Raw genomic sequence first — 17,450 nt, 5'->3', positions numbered from 1 at the left:
AGGAGGTTTGTGGGGATGAATGGGGCAGAGCCGAATGCGGAACTGGGTGGGAACCGTGGGGAACAGGATAGGGCCGGAGGCTTAACAGGTCAGGGCCATGTGTCTGCATTTTTACAGCCCGAAAAATGGGAACCCTAATCCAGGCCTAAGGTTTCAAGGTTTATTAACATTTGATTTATCGCTAAATCTGATTACAAAGCGATGTACAAAATGAAACATAAAATATCGAGATACAAAATTAAAACTCAGTAACATAAGTTTGAGACAGGACAGATTTGAGGTGGAGGGAGAGAGAGGGAAAAGATTACATGTCTTAGTTAAGAAAACAAATAGGGCAAAAAAACATAAGGGAAGGGTTAGATAAAAACTTAAAATGTTAAGAAAAACTTAAATAATACTAGGAATTAAAAGCGTCTTTAAAAAGGTGTGTTTTCAAAGATTTTTTAAAAGAATGTAAATCTCTTTCGATTGTAATAAATTGTGGGAGAGAATTCCACCATTGTGGGCCCAGGACAGAGAACATGTCTGATCTTCTTGTTCCTGTTGTTTTCAGAGAGGGTATGACGAATACATTTTGGGAGGATGATCTTAAAGAGCGAGTTGGGTTGTAAGGGATTAACATTCTTGAAATATAGCCCTTGATGGAGACTGCCCCAACTTTGTTGGAAGGGCTGAGAACTTTTCAGCGGCCCCTGATAGGTGGGACTCTAATTACAATTTATTTACGAGGAGTGCATGCTGAGGATTTCATTAGTCCAGGGGTAGGGAAATCCGGTCCTCGAGAGCCGTATTCCAGTTGGGTTTTCAGGATTTCCCCAATGAATATGCATTGAAAGCAGTGTATTCAAATAGATCTCATGCATATTCATTGGGGGAAATCCTGAAAAACCGACTGGAATACGGCTCTCGAGGACCGGAGTTCCCTACCCCTGCATTAGTCTGACAAATGCTGAGGGTGGTTCCCTGTTCCTGCTTGTTGCAGATGAGTTTTAGCTCTTATGCTGCAAATTCAATTTAGCTTCTATGATTTCATATTTTGAGCAGCCAAAAGATAATTGAGGTCAAAGGAACAGCTCTACTGATGCTACAGGACAAAGCAGGGCGGGTCTGAAATACAATTTTATTTCAAGAGAGACGGAGCCTTTTATTTGCACCTGAAAATGTGTCCGAGAGCTTGCGCACTTTGCATTGCTGCTACATAGAAACCCAACCAAAATCACATTTGTTTCCAAATTTTTCCTTTTTCCAATGGTATTAATGTGTTATTAGAGGCTAGTCTGTGATGGCATCAATGTGTTACAGTTGCTTTTAACTTCAAACCCCCACTTGCTTGCAAGCACCCATGTCTGAGGAACTCCCTAACCCCTACTTGTCCTGGTGACTAGATTGTAAGCTCTTCTGAGCAGGGACTGCCTTGGATATTCTAATGCACAGTGTTGTGTATGCCAAGCAGCACTATTTTTTTAGGAGCCCAGGGTGGGTTACAAATCAGGTACTCAAGCATTTTCCCTATCTGCCCCAGTGGGCTCTCAATCTATCTAATGTACCTGGAGCACTGAGTGACTTGCCCAGGGTCACAAGGAACAGCACAGGATTTGAACCTACAATCTCAGGGTGCTGAGACTGTAGCTCTAACCACTACACCACACTTGTAGTAGTAGTTATTAGGGGCTAGTGTGTGATGACTACCAGTAGCCAAATGTTGTGTCTTCAAGGGCCTGATGCTAGCGTTTAAATCAGGGGTCTCCAAAGTCCCTCCTTGAGGGCCGAATCCAGTCGGGTTTTTAGGATTTCTCCAATGAATATGCATGAGATCTATGTGCATGCACTGCTTTCAATGCATATTCATTGGGGAAATCCTAAAAACCCGACTGGATTCGGCCCTCAAGGAGGGACTTTGGAGACCCCTGGTTTAAATCCTTGCATGACATGGCGTCAGGCTTCATGACAGCCACGCATCCCCCATAAGTGCCGAACATGTCCCTCTGTCTCAAATAGGCCTCAAAACACCCCCTGGTCATGCCCTTCAACTGCAAAATGCCAAATGATGTTTCTACTCCCACTTCATACCGAGCCACTGGAATCAACTGCCCCCGCAAATCAGATTCCTTGAAGGACTTCTGAACTTTAGAAAATCCGACCCTTCCTCACTGAGCACACTACCAAAACACTTAGCCACGCCCTCATCACCTCGCGCTTAGATTACTGCAACTCGCTTCTCTCAGGCCTTCTGCTTAGCCATCTTGTTCCCCTCCAATCCATCCAGAATTTGGCTGCATGACTCATATTCCGGGACAGCCGCTTTGCTCACGTTACCCCTCTCCTAAAATCACTTCATTGGCTTCCCATCCGTTTCTGAATATAATTCAAACTCCTCTTCCTGCCCCTCACTATCTCTCTTCACTTATCTCCCCCTATGATCCCCACCCTGAGCTCTGCTCAGCTGGTAAGTCCCTCCTGTCTGTGCCCTTCTCTTCAACTGCCAACCCAGACTCTGCCCCTTTTACCTTGCTGCGCCATATGCTTGGAACAAGCTGCCCGAATCTCTACAGTGGGCTTTGTCTCTGGCAGTGTTCAAGACCCAGTTAAAAGCCCTCCTCTTTGAAAGTGCTTTCGACTCCTAACTCCTCTCATCTTGGGTTCTGCATCCCCAACCCTCTATGTCATGTCTATCTGTCCAAGTTAGATTGTAAGCTCTTCCAAGCAGGGACCGTCTATAAATGTCAGCCCACCTCTTTGAGAGTGCTGTCGACTCCTAACTCCTCCCACCATAGGTTCTGCATCCCCCAACCCTCTATGTCATGTCTGTCTGTCCAAGTTAGATTGTAAGCTCTCCCGAGCAGGGACCGTCTATAAATGTCAGCCCACCTCTTTGAGAGTGCTTTGACATACATAACACCTCTCACCTTGGGTTCTGCATCCCCAACCCTCTATGTCAGTGGTTCCCAACCCTGTCCTGGAGGACCACCAGGCCAATCGGATTTTCAGGCTAGCCCTAATGAATATGCATGAAAGAGATTTGCATATAACGGAAGTGACAGGCAGGCAAATCTGCTCCATGCATATTCATTAGGGCTAGCCTGAAAACCCGATTGGCCTGGTGGTCCTCCAGGACAGGGTTGGGAACCACTGCTCTATGTCATGTCTGTCTGTCCAAGTTAGATTGTAAGCTCTTCCTAGCAGGGACTGTCTATAAATGTCTATGAGCATTGGAACTGTTACCACCATGGCTGGCGCTAAAATCCGCACTACAGTTTTGTAAAAGGAGGGGTAAATTTAGCGCCATGCTTAATGCCAATTATGTAAATAGCAAGGGGTTGCAAGGACATTTTTCTGCAATAATGGAATATTATTGCAAACGTCCACTGCAAAATGTGGATGTTAGAATCTAGAACTGTTTCATTAACAGATAAGTGCCAAAAGGTGTCCAAACTGACCAGATGATCACTGGAGGGATTAAGGAATGATTCCCCCATACTCCCCTAGCGATCAGCTGATTAGAGCTTCCCCTGCCGGCTCCAGTGCAGGAGCCAGCAGGGGAAGCCCCAATCAGCTGATCGCAGTTCCAGAGCCAGCAGGGGAAGCCCCAGTCAGCTGATCGCAGTTCCAGAGCCAGCAGGGGAAGTCCCAATCAGCTGATTGTGGCTAACCAGCAGGGGAAGCCACAGTCAGCTGGGGCTCTGGAGCTGGCTATAGAAGCCCTGAATGAGCTAAGCCAGCAGCCGCCGCTCTCCCCTCTGCTGGCTCTCAGCTGATCATGGCTCTGGAGCCACCATCAGCTGGTCAGAGAACAGTGGGTGGTCTTTTTTTTTGGGGGGGGGGGATTGGGGAGGGTGCAGCTGTTGTGCGTGTGTTGCATGAGTGCACAACACATGCACAACAGGAGCTGCTGGAAAATTGCAATTGTAAAAGGTGGGGCGTTCCCTTTATTGCATCACAAGGAAAGCTAATTAGAATATTAATGAACTCCTTGTAATGCATTTGCTTAAGGTTCTAGGAGGATCAGTAGCAGCCATGGAGAACCCTTTTGAACATCAGGAGGAGAGTGTCCATGCCAGAAAGACTGCTTTAACGAGTCTTGTACGGAAACTTTTTCATCATGAGGGCCCAGATTTTCGTAAATGAAAATATGGACCCATGGCCCACCTCGTTCCACCTGGCCATGCCCCATTCTGACCCCCCCAGCCCCGCCCCTCAACTTGTTTGCTCATCGAGATGGCTTCTGCACATACGCCGGTGTGACCTGATGATGGCATACACATCTGCGCCTGTGCAAAGTGCTGGGTTTTGAAAAGCTGTCCAGACCCTTGGACATGTCCTCATAAAGGAGGCTGGTAAAGTGTGGTTACTTACTTGTAATGTAGGTTCTCCGTGGACATCAGAATTGTCAGCCACATCTGGTTTTTCACTGTTCCTTGACCAGTTGCTGCCTTTGTTCGGTGCCCGGAACACAGCACATTATTAAAAACCTTATTTGCATAACAGCTCCCAATAGCTCAGAGAGATTTTTTTTTTCCTCCGAGCATGTGCGGTGCCTGGGGTCCCACCGAGCATGCCCAAGCACTACCCATTTCCCCCTGCTTCCCCCTGTTCCCCAGGATGTTCCTAGCTGTGGCCGGGTCAGCCGTAAAGGGAAGCAGGTGGGTTGTGTGGCTGACTCTCCTGCTGTCCACGGAGAACCTGCGTTACAGTTAAGTAACTACACTTTCTCCGAGGACAAGCAGGATGAGTCAGCCACATATGGGTGACTCCCTAGCCGAGGGATGAGCCCATTGGACTTGCGTCCTTGCGCCTCGTGTATCCCTCACCTGGCTGTGGAGGCTGAGCCCGGCAGGATAAGAAGACAAAGCAGGTTAGATTGTGCAAACAGTGTTTTTAATAATGTGCTGTGTTCCGGGCACCGAACAAAGGCAACTGGTCAACAACCATCAAGGAATAGTGAAAAACCAGATGTGGCTGACTCATCCTGCTTGTCCTAGGAGATCCCTATCCAAGTGTCCAGAAATATGGGTGCAGAACCTCACTATCCATGCGCTACCACAGGGGTGTCAAACTCAATCACCTTAAGGGGCCGAAATCCAAAACATAGGCTAAGTTGCGGACCAGATCCCGCCCCCATAATAGAACTAATTTTAACACCATTTTTTTCCATTCATTTTTCATATCCACTATTTTAAGTTCTTGTAAACCGTGTCGAGCTCCATTCTCATGGAGATGATGCGGTATATAAACTTAAGGTTTAGATTAGATTAGATATATACACACACAATAAAATATAATAAATGGTTAACCACAAAATTAAACTACACAAAGCACACCGTATGCTTCTCAACATTCATTCCTACCAGAACACAGATAACCTCTATGCAAATACGGGACCAAAAACTATAAGTACTAATACAGTAAAACCTTGGATTGCAAGTAACTTGGTGAGCAAGTGTTTTGCAAGACAAGCAAAACATTTGATTAACTTTTAACTTGATATACAAGCAAAGTCTTGTGATGCGATACAGTATACACGCGTCACATCATCACGACTGAGCCGATGGTTCTTCTCTCTCTGACGCTGCGGGAGTGGAGCGACTGTTCTAAATGAGCGAGGTCTTGCAATTCGCATACATACGGTATACACGCGTCACATCATCACAACTGAGCCGATGGTTCTTCTCTCTCTGTCGCTGCGGGAGTGGAGCGACTGTTCTAAATGAGCGAGGTCTTGCGATACGAGTACATACAGTATACACGCGTCACATCATCACGACTGAGCCGATGGTTCTTCTCTCTCTGACGCTGCGGGAGTGGAGCGACTGTTCTAAATGAGCGAGGTCTTGCGATACGAGTACATACAGTATACACGCGTCACATCATCACAACTGAGCCGATGGTTCTTCTCTCTCTGACGCTGCAGGAGTCTAGTGACTGTTCTAAACGAGCGAGGTCTTGCGATACGAGTACATACAGTATACACGCGTCACATCATCACGACTGAGCCGATGGTTCTTCTCTCTCTGACGCTGCGGGAGTGGAGCGACTGTTCTAAATGAGCGAGGTCTTGCAATTCGCATACATACGGTATACACGCGTCACATCATCACGACTGAGCCGATGGTTCTTCTCTCTCTGTCGCTGCGGGAGTGTAGCGACTGTTCTAAACACGCGAGGTCTTGCGATACGAGAACATACAGTATACACGCGTCACATCATCACGACTGAGCCGATGGTTCTTCTCTCTCTGACGCTGCGGGAGTGGAGCGACTGTTCTAAATGAGCGAGGTCTTGCAATTCGCATACATACAGTATACACGCGTCACATCATCACGACTGAGCCGATGGTTCTTCTCTCTCTGTCGCTGCGGGAGTGTAGCGACTGTTCTAAACACGCGAGGTCTTGCGATACGAGAACATACAGTATACACGCGTCACATCATCACGACTGAGCCGATGGTTCTTCTCTCTCTGACGCTGCGGGTGTGGAGCGACTGTTCTAAATGAGCGAGGTCTTGCGATACGAGTACATACAGTATACACGCGTCACATCATCACGACTGAGCCGATGGTTCTTCTCTCTCTGACGCTGCGGGAGTGGAGCGACTGTTCTAAATGAGCGAGGTCTTGCGATACGAGTACATACAGTATACACGCGTCACATCATCACAACTGAGCCGATGGTTCTTCTCTCTCTGTCGCTGCGGGAGTGTAGCGACTGTTCTAAACACGCGAGGTCTTGCGATACGAGAACATACAGTATACACGCGTCACATCATCACGACTGAGCCGATGGTTCTTCTCTTTCTGACGCTGCGGGAGTGGAGCGACTGTTCTAAATGAGCGAGGTCTTGCAATTCGCATACATACGGTATACACGCGTCACATCATCACAACTGAGCCGATGGTTCTTCTCTCTCTGTCGCTGCGGGAGTGTAGCGACTGTTCTAAACACGCGAGGTCTTGCGATACGAGAACATACAGTATACACGCGTCACATCATCACGACTGAGCCGATGGTTCTTCTCTCTCTGACGCTGCGGGAGTGGAGCGACTGTTCTAAATGAGCGAGGTCTTGCAATTCGCATACATACGGTATACACGCGTCACATCATCACAACTGAGCCGATGGTTCTTCTCTCTCTGTCGCTGCGGGAGTGTAGCGACTGTTCTAAACACGCGAGGTCTTGCGATACGAGAACATACAGTATACACGCGTCACATCATCACGACTGAGCCAATGGTTCTTCTCTCTCTGACGCTGCGGGAGTGGAGCGACTGTTCTAAATGAGCGAGGTCTTGCGATACGAGTACATACAGTATACACGCGTCACATCATCACGACTGAGCCGATGGTTCTTCTCTCTCTGACGCTGCAGGAGTCTAGCGACTGTTCTAAACGAGCGAGGTCTTGCGATACGAGTACATACAGTATACACGCGTCACATCATCACGACTGAGCCGATGGTTCTTCTCTCTCTGACGCTGCGGGAGTGGAGCGACTGTTCTAAATGAGCGAGGTCTTGCAATTCGCATACATACGGTATACACGCGTCACATCATCACGACTGAGCCGATGGTTCTTCTCTCTCTGTCGCTGCGGGAGTGTAGCGACTGTTCTAAACACGCGAGGTCTTGCGATACGAGAACATACAGTATACACGCGTCACATCATCACGACTGAGCCGATGGTTCTTCTCTCTCTGACGCTGCGGGAGTGGAGCGACTGTTCTAAATGAGCGAGGTCTTGCAATTCGCATACATACGGTATACACGCGTCACATCATCACGACTGAGCCGATGGTTCTTCTCTCTCTGTCGCTGCGGGAGTGTAGCGACTGTTCTAAACGCGCGAGGTCTTGCGATACGAGAACATACAGTATACACGCGTCACATCATCACGACTGAGCCGATGGTTCTTCTCTCTCTGACGCTGCGGGAGTGGAGCGACTGTTCTAAATGAGCGAGGTCTTGCAATTCGCATACATACGGTATACACGCGTCACATCATCACAACTGAGCCGATGGTTCTTCTCTCTCTGTCGCTGCGGGAGTGTAGCGACTGTTCTAAACACGCGAGGTCTTGCGATACGAGAACATACAGTATACACGCGTCACATCATCACGACTGAGCCGATGGTTCTTCTCTCTCTGACGCTGCGGGAGTGGAGCGACTGTTCTAAATGAGCGAGGTCTTGCAATTCGCATACATACGGTATACACGCGTCACATCATCACAACTGAGCCGATGGTTCTTCTCTCTCTGTCGCTGCGGGAGTGTAGCGACTGTTCTAAACACGCGAGGTCTTGCGATACGAGAACATACAGTATACACGCGTCACATCATCACGACTGAGCCGATGGTTCTTCTCTCTCTGACGCTGCGGGAGTGGAGCGACTGTTCTAAATGAGCGAGGTCTTGCGATACGAGTACATACAGTATACACGCGTCACATCATCACGACTGAGCCGATGGTTCTTCTCTCTCTGACGCTGCGGGAGTGGAGCGACTGTTCTAAATGAGCGAGGTCTTGCGATACGAGTACATACAGTATACACGCGTCACATCATCACAACTGAGCCGATGGTTCTTCTCTCTCTGACGCTGCAGGAGTCTAGTGACTGTTCTAAACGAGCGAGGTCTTGCGATACGAGTACATACAGTATACACGCGTCACATCATCACGACTGAGCCGATGGTTCTTCTCTCTCTGACGCTGCGGGAGTGGAGCGACTGTTCTAAATGAGCGAGGTCTTGCGATACGAGTACATACAGTATACACGCGTCACATCATCACGACTGAGCCGATGGTTCTTCTCTCGCTGACGCTGCGGGAGTGGAGCGACTGTTCTAAATGAGCGAGGTCTTGCGATACGAGTACATACAGTATACACGCGTCACATCATCACAACTGAGCCGATGGTTCTTCTCTCTCTGACGCTGCAGGAGTCTAGTGACTGTTCTAAACGAGCGAGGTCTTGCGATACGAGTACATACAGTATACACGCGTCACATCATCACGACTGAGCCGATGGTTCTTCTCTCTCTGACGCTGCGGGAGTGGAGCGACTGTTCTAAATGAGCGAGGTCTTGCAATTCGCATACATACGGTATACACGCGTCACATCATCACGACTGAGCCGATGGTTCTTCTCTCTCTGTCGCTGCGGGAGTGTAGCGACTGTTCTAAACACGCGAGGTCTTGCGATACGAGAACATACAGTATACACGCGTCACATCATCACGACTGAGCCGATGGTTCTTCTCTCTCTGACGCTGCGGGAGTGGAGCGACTGTTCTAAATGAGCGAGGTCTTGCAATTCGCATACATACGGTATACACGCGTCACATCATCACGACTGAGCCGATGGTTCTTCTCTCTCTGTCGCTGCGGGAGTGTAGCGACTGTTCTAAACACGCGAGGTCTTGCGATACGAGAACATACAGTATACACGCGTCACATCATCACGACTGAGCCGATGGTTCTTCTCTCTCTGACGCTGCGGGAGTGGAGCGACTGTTCTAAATGAGCGAGGTCTTGCAATTCGCATACATACGGTATACACGCGTCACATCATCACAACTGAGCCGATGGTTCTTCTCTCTCTGTCGCTGCGGGAGTGTAGCGACTGTTCTAAACACGCGAGGTCTTGCGATACGAGAACATACAGTATACACGCGTCACATCATCACGACTGAGCCGATGGTTCTTCTCTCTCTGACGCTGCGGGAGTGGAGCGACTGTTCTAAATGCGCGAGGTCTTGCGATACGAGTACATACAGTATACACGCGTCACATCATCACGACTGAGCCGATGGTTCTTCTCTCTCTGACGCTGCGGGAGTGGAGCGACTGTTCTAAATGAGCGAGGTCTTGCGATACGAGTACATACAGTATACACGCGTCACATCATCACAACTGAGCCGATGGTTCTTCTCTCTCTGACGCTGCAGGAGTCTAGTGACTGTTCTAAACGAGCGAGGTCTTGCGATACGAGTACATACAGTATACACGCGTCACATCATCACGACTGAGCCGATGGTTCTTCTCTCTCTGACGCTGCGGGAGTGGAGCGACTGTTCTAAATGAGCGAGGTCTTGCAATTCGCATACATACGGTATACACGCGTCACATCATCACGACTGAGCCGATGGTTCTTCTCTCTCTGTCGCTGCGGGAGTGTAGCGACTGTTCTAAACACGCGAGGTCTTGCGATACGAGAACATACAGTATACACGCGTCACATCATCACGACTGAGCCGATGGTTCTTCTCTCTCTGACGCTGCGGGAGTGGAGCGACTGTTCTAAATGAGCGAGGTCTTGCAATTCGCATACATACGGTATACACGCGTCACATCATCACGACTGAGCCGATGGTTCTTCTCTCTCTGTCGCTGCGGGAGTGTAGCGACTGTTCTAAACACGCGAGGTCTTGCGATACGAGAACATACAGTATACACGCGTCACATCATCACGACTGAGCCGATGGTTCTTCTCTCTCTGACGCTGCGGGAGTGGAGCGACTGTTCTAAATGAGCGAGGTCTTGCAATTCGCATACATACGGTATACACACGTCACATCATCACGACTGAGCCGATGGTTCTTCTCTCTCTGTCGCTGCGGGAGTGTAGCGACTGTTCTAAACACGCGAGGTCATGCGATACGAGAACATACAGTATACACGCGTCACATCATCACGACTGAGCCGATGGTTCTTCTCTCTCTGACGCTGCGGGAGTGGAGCGACTGTTCTAAATGAGCGAGGTCTTGCAATTCGCATACATACGGTATACACGCGTCACATCATCACGACTGAGCCGATGGTTCTTCTCTCTCTGTCGCTGCGGGAGTGTAGCGACTGTTCTAAACACGCGAGGTCTTGCGATACGAGAACATACAGTATACACGCGTCACATCATCACGACTGAGCCGATGGTTCTTCTCTCTCTGACGCTGCGGGAGTGGAGCGACTGTTCTAAATGAGCGAGGTCTTGCAATTCGCATACATACGGTATACACGCGTCACATCATCACGACTGAGCCGATGGTTCTTCTCTCTCTGTCGCTGCGGGAGTGTAGCGACTGTTCTAAACACGCGAGGTCTTGCGATACGAGAACATACAGTATACACGCGTCACATCATCACGACTGAGCCGATGGTTCTTCTCTCTCTGACGCTGCGGGAGTGGAGCGACTTTTCTAAATGAGCGAGGTCTTGCAATTCGCATACATACGGTATACACGCGTCACATCATCACGACTGAGCCGATGGTTCTTCTCTCTCTGTCGCTGCGGGAGTGTAGCGACTGTTCTAAACACGCGAGGTCTTGCGATACGAGAACATACAGTATACACGCGTCACATCATCACGACTGAGCCGATGGTTCTTCTCTCTCTGACGCTGCGGGAGTGGAGCGACTGTTCTAAATGAGCGAGGTCTTGCAATTCGCATACATACGGTATACACGCGTCACATCATCACGACTGAGCCAATGGTTTTTCTCTCTCTGTCGCTGCGGGAGTGTAGCGACTGTTCTAAACACGCGAGGTCTTGCGATACGAGAACATACAGTATACACGCGTCACATCATCACGACTGAGCCGATGGTTCTTCTCTCTCTGACGCTGCGGAGTATAGTGACTGTTCTAAACAAGCAAAGTCTTGCGATACGAGTGCGTAAAGTATTTTGTATTAAAGTTTGTGGAATGAATCATCTGAGTTTCCATTATTTCCTATGGGGAAATTCACTTTGATATTCGAGTGCTTTGGATTACAAGCACGCTTCTGGAACGAATTATGCTCGTAAACCAAGGATTTACTGTATATACAAATGAAACCCTAAGATTCAAGACTCTGCATGCAGTACAACCCCAGAGAAAAAGAAACAAATGTATTTCTTCCTGAGCAGTGCAAAATATAGACAGCAGATGAAAATGCTCAAAATTGACACAATTCAAACAGTAAATTGAAAATAAAATCATTCCCCCTACCTTTGCTGTCTCCCTCCCTCCATGCTGTGCCTCCCTCTGGTGGGTGTCTTGCAGCTCGCAGTCCGGTGCCCCCCGGTGTTATCTTGTGCAGCAGCTCCTCGCGCGTTCTGCGCCTAAACCGGAAGCGCAGCCACAGTGTGCACGGCTCCTCGCGCTGCGCCTGAACTGGAAGCCTTCTCTATGATGTCGCAATGTCAGAGGGAATGCTTCTAGGTGAGGAGCCTCGTGTACACCATGGCTGCGAAGAGGAGAGAGCCGGCCACAAGATAACACCGGGGGCATCGGAACCACGGGCCGCATAAAACAGCCTCTGTGGGCCTCGAGTTTGACACCTGTGCGCTACCACGTGGGTGAGTTTTCATAGTAAGAGAATTCCAGGACGCCGGAGATAAGCTGCCAGGGTGCTGCATTACAAATAGTCTAGAGGGGTCCATAGGAGTCGGATCTGTGCCCGTATTTTCTTGCCCATACGCTCTTACTTTTTGCAGTAATTAAGCTGCGTGCCAGCCCTGTGAAAGGTGCCCGAGTTCCGTGCAGTGACTGAAGACAATTTTTCTCTATTCTGTCAGTGAAAGTGGAGAGTTGCAGGGCTGAGTGATGGGGGTGGGGGAGAATGCATAGAGGGTTCACTTTTATAACTAAGCTGGGTATGTTTTGTTTTATCTTTCAACTTACATTCATCGCCTTGAACTGCTTTGAAATTGAAATGCTTCTACAGCCCCAGGGCCCTATTTAAAAGCCAACGATGGCTCCATTTACAATAAGCGATGGCTCTGACAGGCTGACTTCTGCACAGGACCAGCCTGGGACCCGGAGGCTAGCTGTGGCTCACAATCGTTTTTATTCTCAATATTATTATTTTCAAGCCTGAAGGGAAAGTCCTGCAAAATGAGAACCTCTTTCAACCTCTAATTTCTTCATTTTGGTATTAACTGATTTCAGTTTTCTGGTTCTATAGAGACAGAAGGTATCAACTGTCCATTAGCTGAAGGATTTATTCTCGCTGGTGATTCTGTAGCCTGGGAATGAAGCATCATCTGCAAACCTCTGAGAAGAAAACATTTATCCTACAAACGACCCTTCGGTGTTGTGGATGAAAAGCTTTTACTTTAAAGAAAATACACTGTACGGGTCAAACATTCTGCAGAATGGTTTATTCTTGCTAGTTTTTTTTTTTTGTCGCCCAACTGAATTATTGTGAAAGTTTTAAGCACGTCCTTTCTGTAATTATGCAAATACAAAGAAGCAGAGATGAAGGAAATCCTGCCCAGCCCTTTCCATTTTCAGTATGGTTCAACCCCCACCCCCACCCCCCCAGCAAGATTCTGATCTAATGACTGAGGGTCAGATTCTCAAAACCCACCATGCGTTTAACGGTGTTCGCTAAACCGGTTCTGGCTGGTTTAGCATGCAAGAATTTGACCTGCCGATTCTCAGAACGTCTCACTGGGGTCTTTTCCGCGCTTCCACGCAGCCTCGGACTCTGCCATGCAAATGTAGTACAACGAGGTCATTACTATTAATAGGGTACTAAAGTGAGCTCATTAATATTTAAACGTCTAGGGGTGCCAGTCCTGTGACAAGCGCATCTCAGGCACCTGTATCTGGCTTTGGCTCATGATAAAAATAAAAAGAACCCCCCCCCCCCCCACTATTCGTATAAATCATAGTAATATATCATAGTAAAGGCGGAAAATATCTCAAAAGAATGCGTCTTGAGTGCATGCATTAAAGTCATGTTGTATACGCACTTGTTGAACGCTGACGATTCTCCTCCATCCACTAGCACTGGCCGCCTTTAATGGACACAACATATATCTGTGCCTATAGCGTAGCTTTTCCAAGCACATGCGCACATTTACGCCTCTTTCCGTGGACTATTCTGCGCAGGTGCCGATCGCTATCACCAGCCACTGATCTCATTTAAATTTGGAGGCCCTTGGCGAACCTCATTTGCATGTGCGGTTGTTTGAGACTCACTCGTCTTTTTTGAATCATTGGATTTACAGCCACTACAGTGACCCGTCGGATTTTACCGGTGATATTAGAGAATCCGACCTTGAGAGACAGGAGAGGCCTTCCCTCCCTCCACTCAAAGCAGTCTACTCCACTCTACTTTATTCTACCCTACAACCTATGGAGATGGGCTGGAGAAACAACATGGAGGGGGAAGGGGGACTGGAGAAACAACATGGAGGGGGACTGGAGCAACAACATGAAGGGAAGGAGGGAGGGAGAGGGGCTGGAGAAACAGCATGGAGGGGGGCTGGAGAAACAGTATGAAGAAGGATGGGAGGGAGGGGAACTGAAGAAACAGGAGGGAGGGAGGGCTGGAGAAGCATTATGGAAAGGAGAGAGTGCTAGAAAAAAGAGCATGGAGTAGGATAGTGCTGGAGGGGAGGGGAGAGACAAACAGGAGAGGAGGTTGGAAGGAGAGAGAGGGGCACTCACAGGAGGGGGGTTGAGAGTTGGAAAGAGAGAGAGAAAGAGAAAAAAGCATCCGCAGGAGAGGGGGGGATTGGAAAGAGAGAGAAGCACCTGGGGGGAGAAGGGTTGGAGGAAAGGAGAGAGAAACACTAAAAGGGTACAGAGGATGGGAAGGGGGACCAAGGAAATGGATGGAGTGTGGGCAGGGTCATATGTCCTCTTTTTTTGGCTTCACAAATACGGTAACCCTACTTTGGCAACAGAGAGGCAAGCTAGGTATAGGGGTGGCAGGTCAAAATGACATTTCTGCAACCAGTGTTTATTTTTCCTAGAAATAAAAAGGTTCTGGTACTCCATGTTGTGGCTCTCCATGGCTCCACCCACAATAGTCAGGTACCACCAGAAATGCATATAAAAAGGTTTTAATTGCTACAATTAAATTATGTGTACCGGTAGTCTGTAAAATAATGACCTTTGACCCTGCACACCGGATCATAACATAACATTGTGCTTACTGACCGCGTAACCAGAAGTTCAACGCGGTTTACAAAAAGTTACAACAGTAAACATATTGCATAAAATAAGACGGTTCATTAAACAGTCAGATATTTAGAAAAAAGATAGGTCTTCAATTGTTTTCTAAAATGGCCATAGGAATGAGTAGTAAGCAACAATATTCGCAATTCGTTGTCATGAAGAGATGCCAAAGTATGATTCAGAAATTTGTTACTCCTGCAACCCTGGACAGATGGAAAATTACACAAAGGATGAGTTCTACTATGATACTAAAGAGAATCTATTGACTAAGTAGGAAGGAGCTGTACCATAAACAGCCTTATAACAGAAACAGCCTAGTTTAAACAACACCGAGGCTTCCATCATCACGGTATTAAGTTTAAAAACCTAATCTGCATTCACAGAAGCCTTATTGACAGAACAATGGATCCACAGCAAAACCAGGACATTTTCCCATCTATAATAATAAAACGCTAAGTGCGCATGCGCACTCCTACCTGCGTGATCTGTGATCCGTATGTCCTTGGCAGGCAGGAGTGCGCATGCGCGCTACTGGCAGAGCAATTGTAAAGCGCAGACCTCCCTGCTCTCCAGCTCCTACAGGCATCGAGCAGCAGTCCTCCATCCAGTCCACTGAAGCAGCTCTTCTGCCTGCCCTCCTCTTCAAAAAAGTCTCCTGAGGATAGCGGCTGGCAATAGCGAACCTCACAGGCCACTCTGCACCTCAGTAGCACATTCCCTCTGACGCACCGGATCACGTCAGAGGGAACGTGCTACCAAGGTGCTTAGTGCCTGCGAGGTTTGCTACAGCCGGCTGCGATCCTCAGTAGGCTTTTTTGAAGAGGAGGGCATACACGAACGATCAGGAAGCCAAATGCTGGACAGGGGAAGCAGAGAAGAGGTGCTACTGGAAAGGGGGGAGATAACAAGAAGGGAGGCCTACTGCTGGACAGGGGGAGCAGGGAAGAGGTGCTGTTAGACAGGGGGGGGAGAAGTAAAAGGAAGGGAAAAGGCCTATTGCTGGACAGGGGGAACAGAAAAGAGGTGCTGCTAGACAGGGGGGAGGTAAAAGGAAGGGGTGCTGCTGTACATGGGGGAGTAGGCAAGGGGTGGTGGTAGACAGCCAAGGAAAGAGAGAGACAGAAAGAAAGAAAGATAGACAGACAGAAAGCGGCCAAGCAGAGAGAAAGAGAAAAAAAAAACAAAAAACAGACACACACATCTATTCTAGCACCTGTTAATGTAACGGGCTTAAATACTAGTACAAAATAAATAAATGATTTTGGAGTCATCGCAGTAATAGCAACCTAAACCCTCTCTAGCGCCAGGTATTTTGTGAAGTGGTACAAAACCTTACAAAATCCACTCAAGACTTACTGACCAACACATTATCATTTCGTAGCAGCATCAACTTTCAAAATTCACCTCGAAAAACACAGCACTACAAATATTTCAATGAGCCCTAGAATATGCACCAGCTGAGAACCTGAACGAGCTGAATTACTACAGATCCCTGGCTTTGCAGAATTGAGAATCTTCCTTCAAGTGAACCTGAAATCCCAAGAAGCCAGACTCTGCATGCGGCATAATACCAGGAAAACAGAAAGAAACACGTTTCCTCCCGTAAAGACAGCAGAGGTAAATTCTGAAATTGGACATATTCCAAACACTAAAAATAAAAATGATTTTTTTTTTCTACCACCATGGTCTGGCGACTTTGTTTTTCTGATCATGTCGGGTCTCAGATTCTTGTTCTCTTTATCTGTGCTTTTAACTCAGTTTCCAGTCTCTCCTGTCCATTTGCTAACTCTTTACTCTTCTCCTTTCTTCTTCACTTCCTGCCCTAGCTTCATCTTTGGCACTGATCTTTCAAATTTAGCTGACACGCAGCTCCAGATTGGTAAGGCCCGACTTTAGTGCCGGACGAGGCGGTCGGAGCATACAGCGAGCGGTTTCCTTCACTCACCAGCACTCCGGCTGCTCTCTCCTGCCTCTCCCGCTGCCCTCTCCAGTCTCCCCCACGAAAAACCGTATTTGCAGTTTTTCAAGATTCCTGGAACGGAACTCCCGTGAATATCAGGGGAGTACTGTATATCAAATCTTAAATAAACCTAAGAAAAATAAATACCAAACTTCCGAAAGCTCACTCCCATCCATTCCACCACACCCCACTCTGTCCCTTTCCACTGCACACACTCGATCCCACACCACTTCTATTCCACCTTCTGGCTGCCCTTGACCCAGTGCCTGCCTAGTAATGGAAAAGTTTCCGTCTTACTTTCACTGGAAATGTTGCACTGCCTCTGTGACATCATTGATCAATGCTAACAGCTGGTTCTGTGACATCACTCCTGTCTGGCAAGAGATGGCGAGTTGGACTAACACCGCTTAAAGCTCTAAAAATCGATTCAGGGAAGGATGGAATGGTTCCTGGAAATTGATTGAACAGTTCCGTGGCATTTATTTAATGGTTGAATAAAAGGCTTTATGTGGTGCTTACTGAGCCCATGTCTGAGGCACCAGTCAA

The sequence above is a fragment of the Geotrypetes seraphini genome, chromosome 10 (assembly GCF_902459505.1).
Source record: "Geotrypetes seraphini chromosome 10, aGeoSer1.1, whole genome shotgun sequence".
Taxonomy (NCBI): Eukaryota; Metazoa; Chordata; class Amphibia; order Gymnophiona; family Dermophiidae; genus Geotrypetes; species Geotrypetes seraphini.
This window is presented reverse-complemented; position numbering follows the sequence as displayed.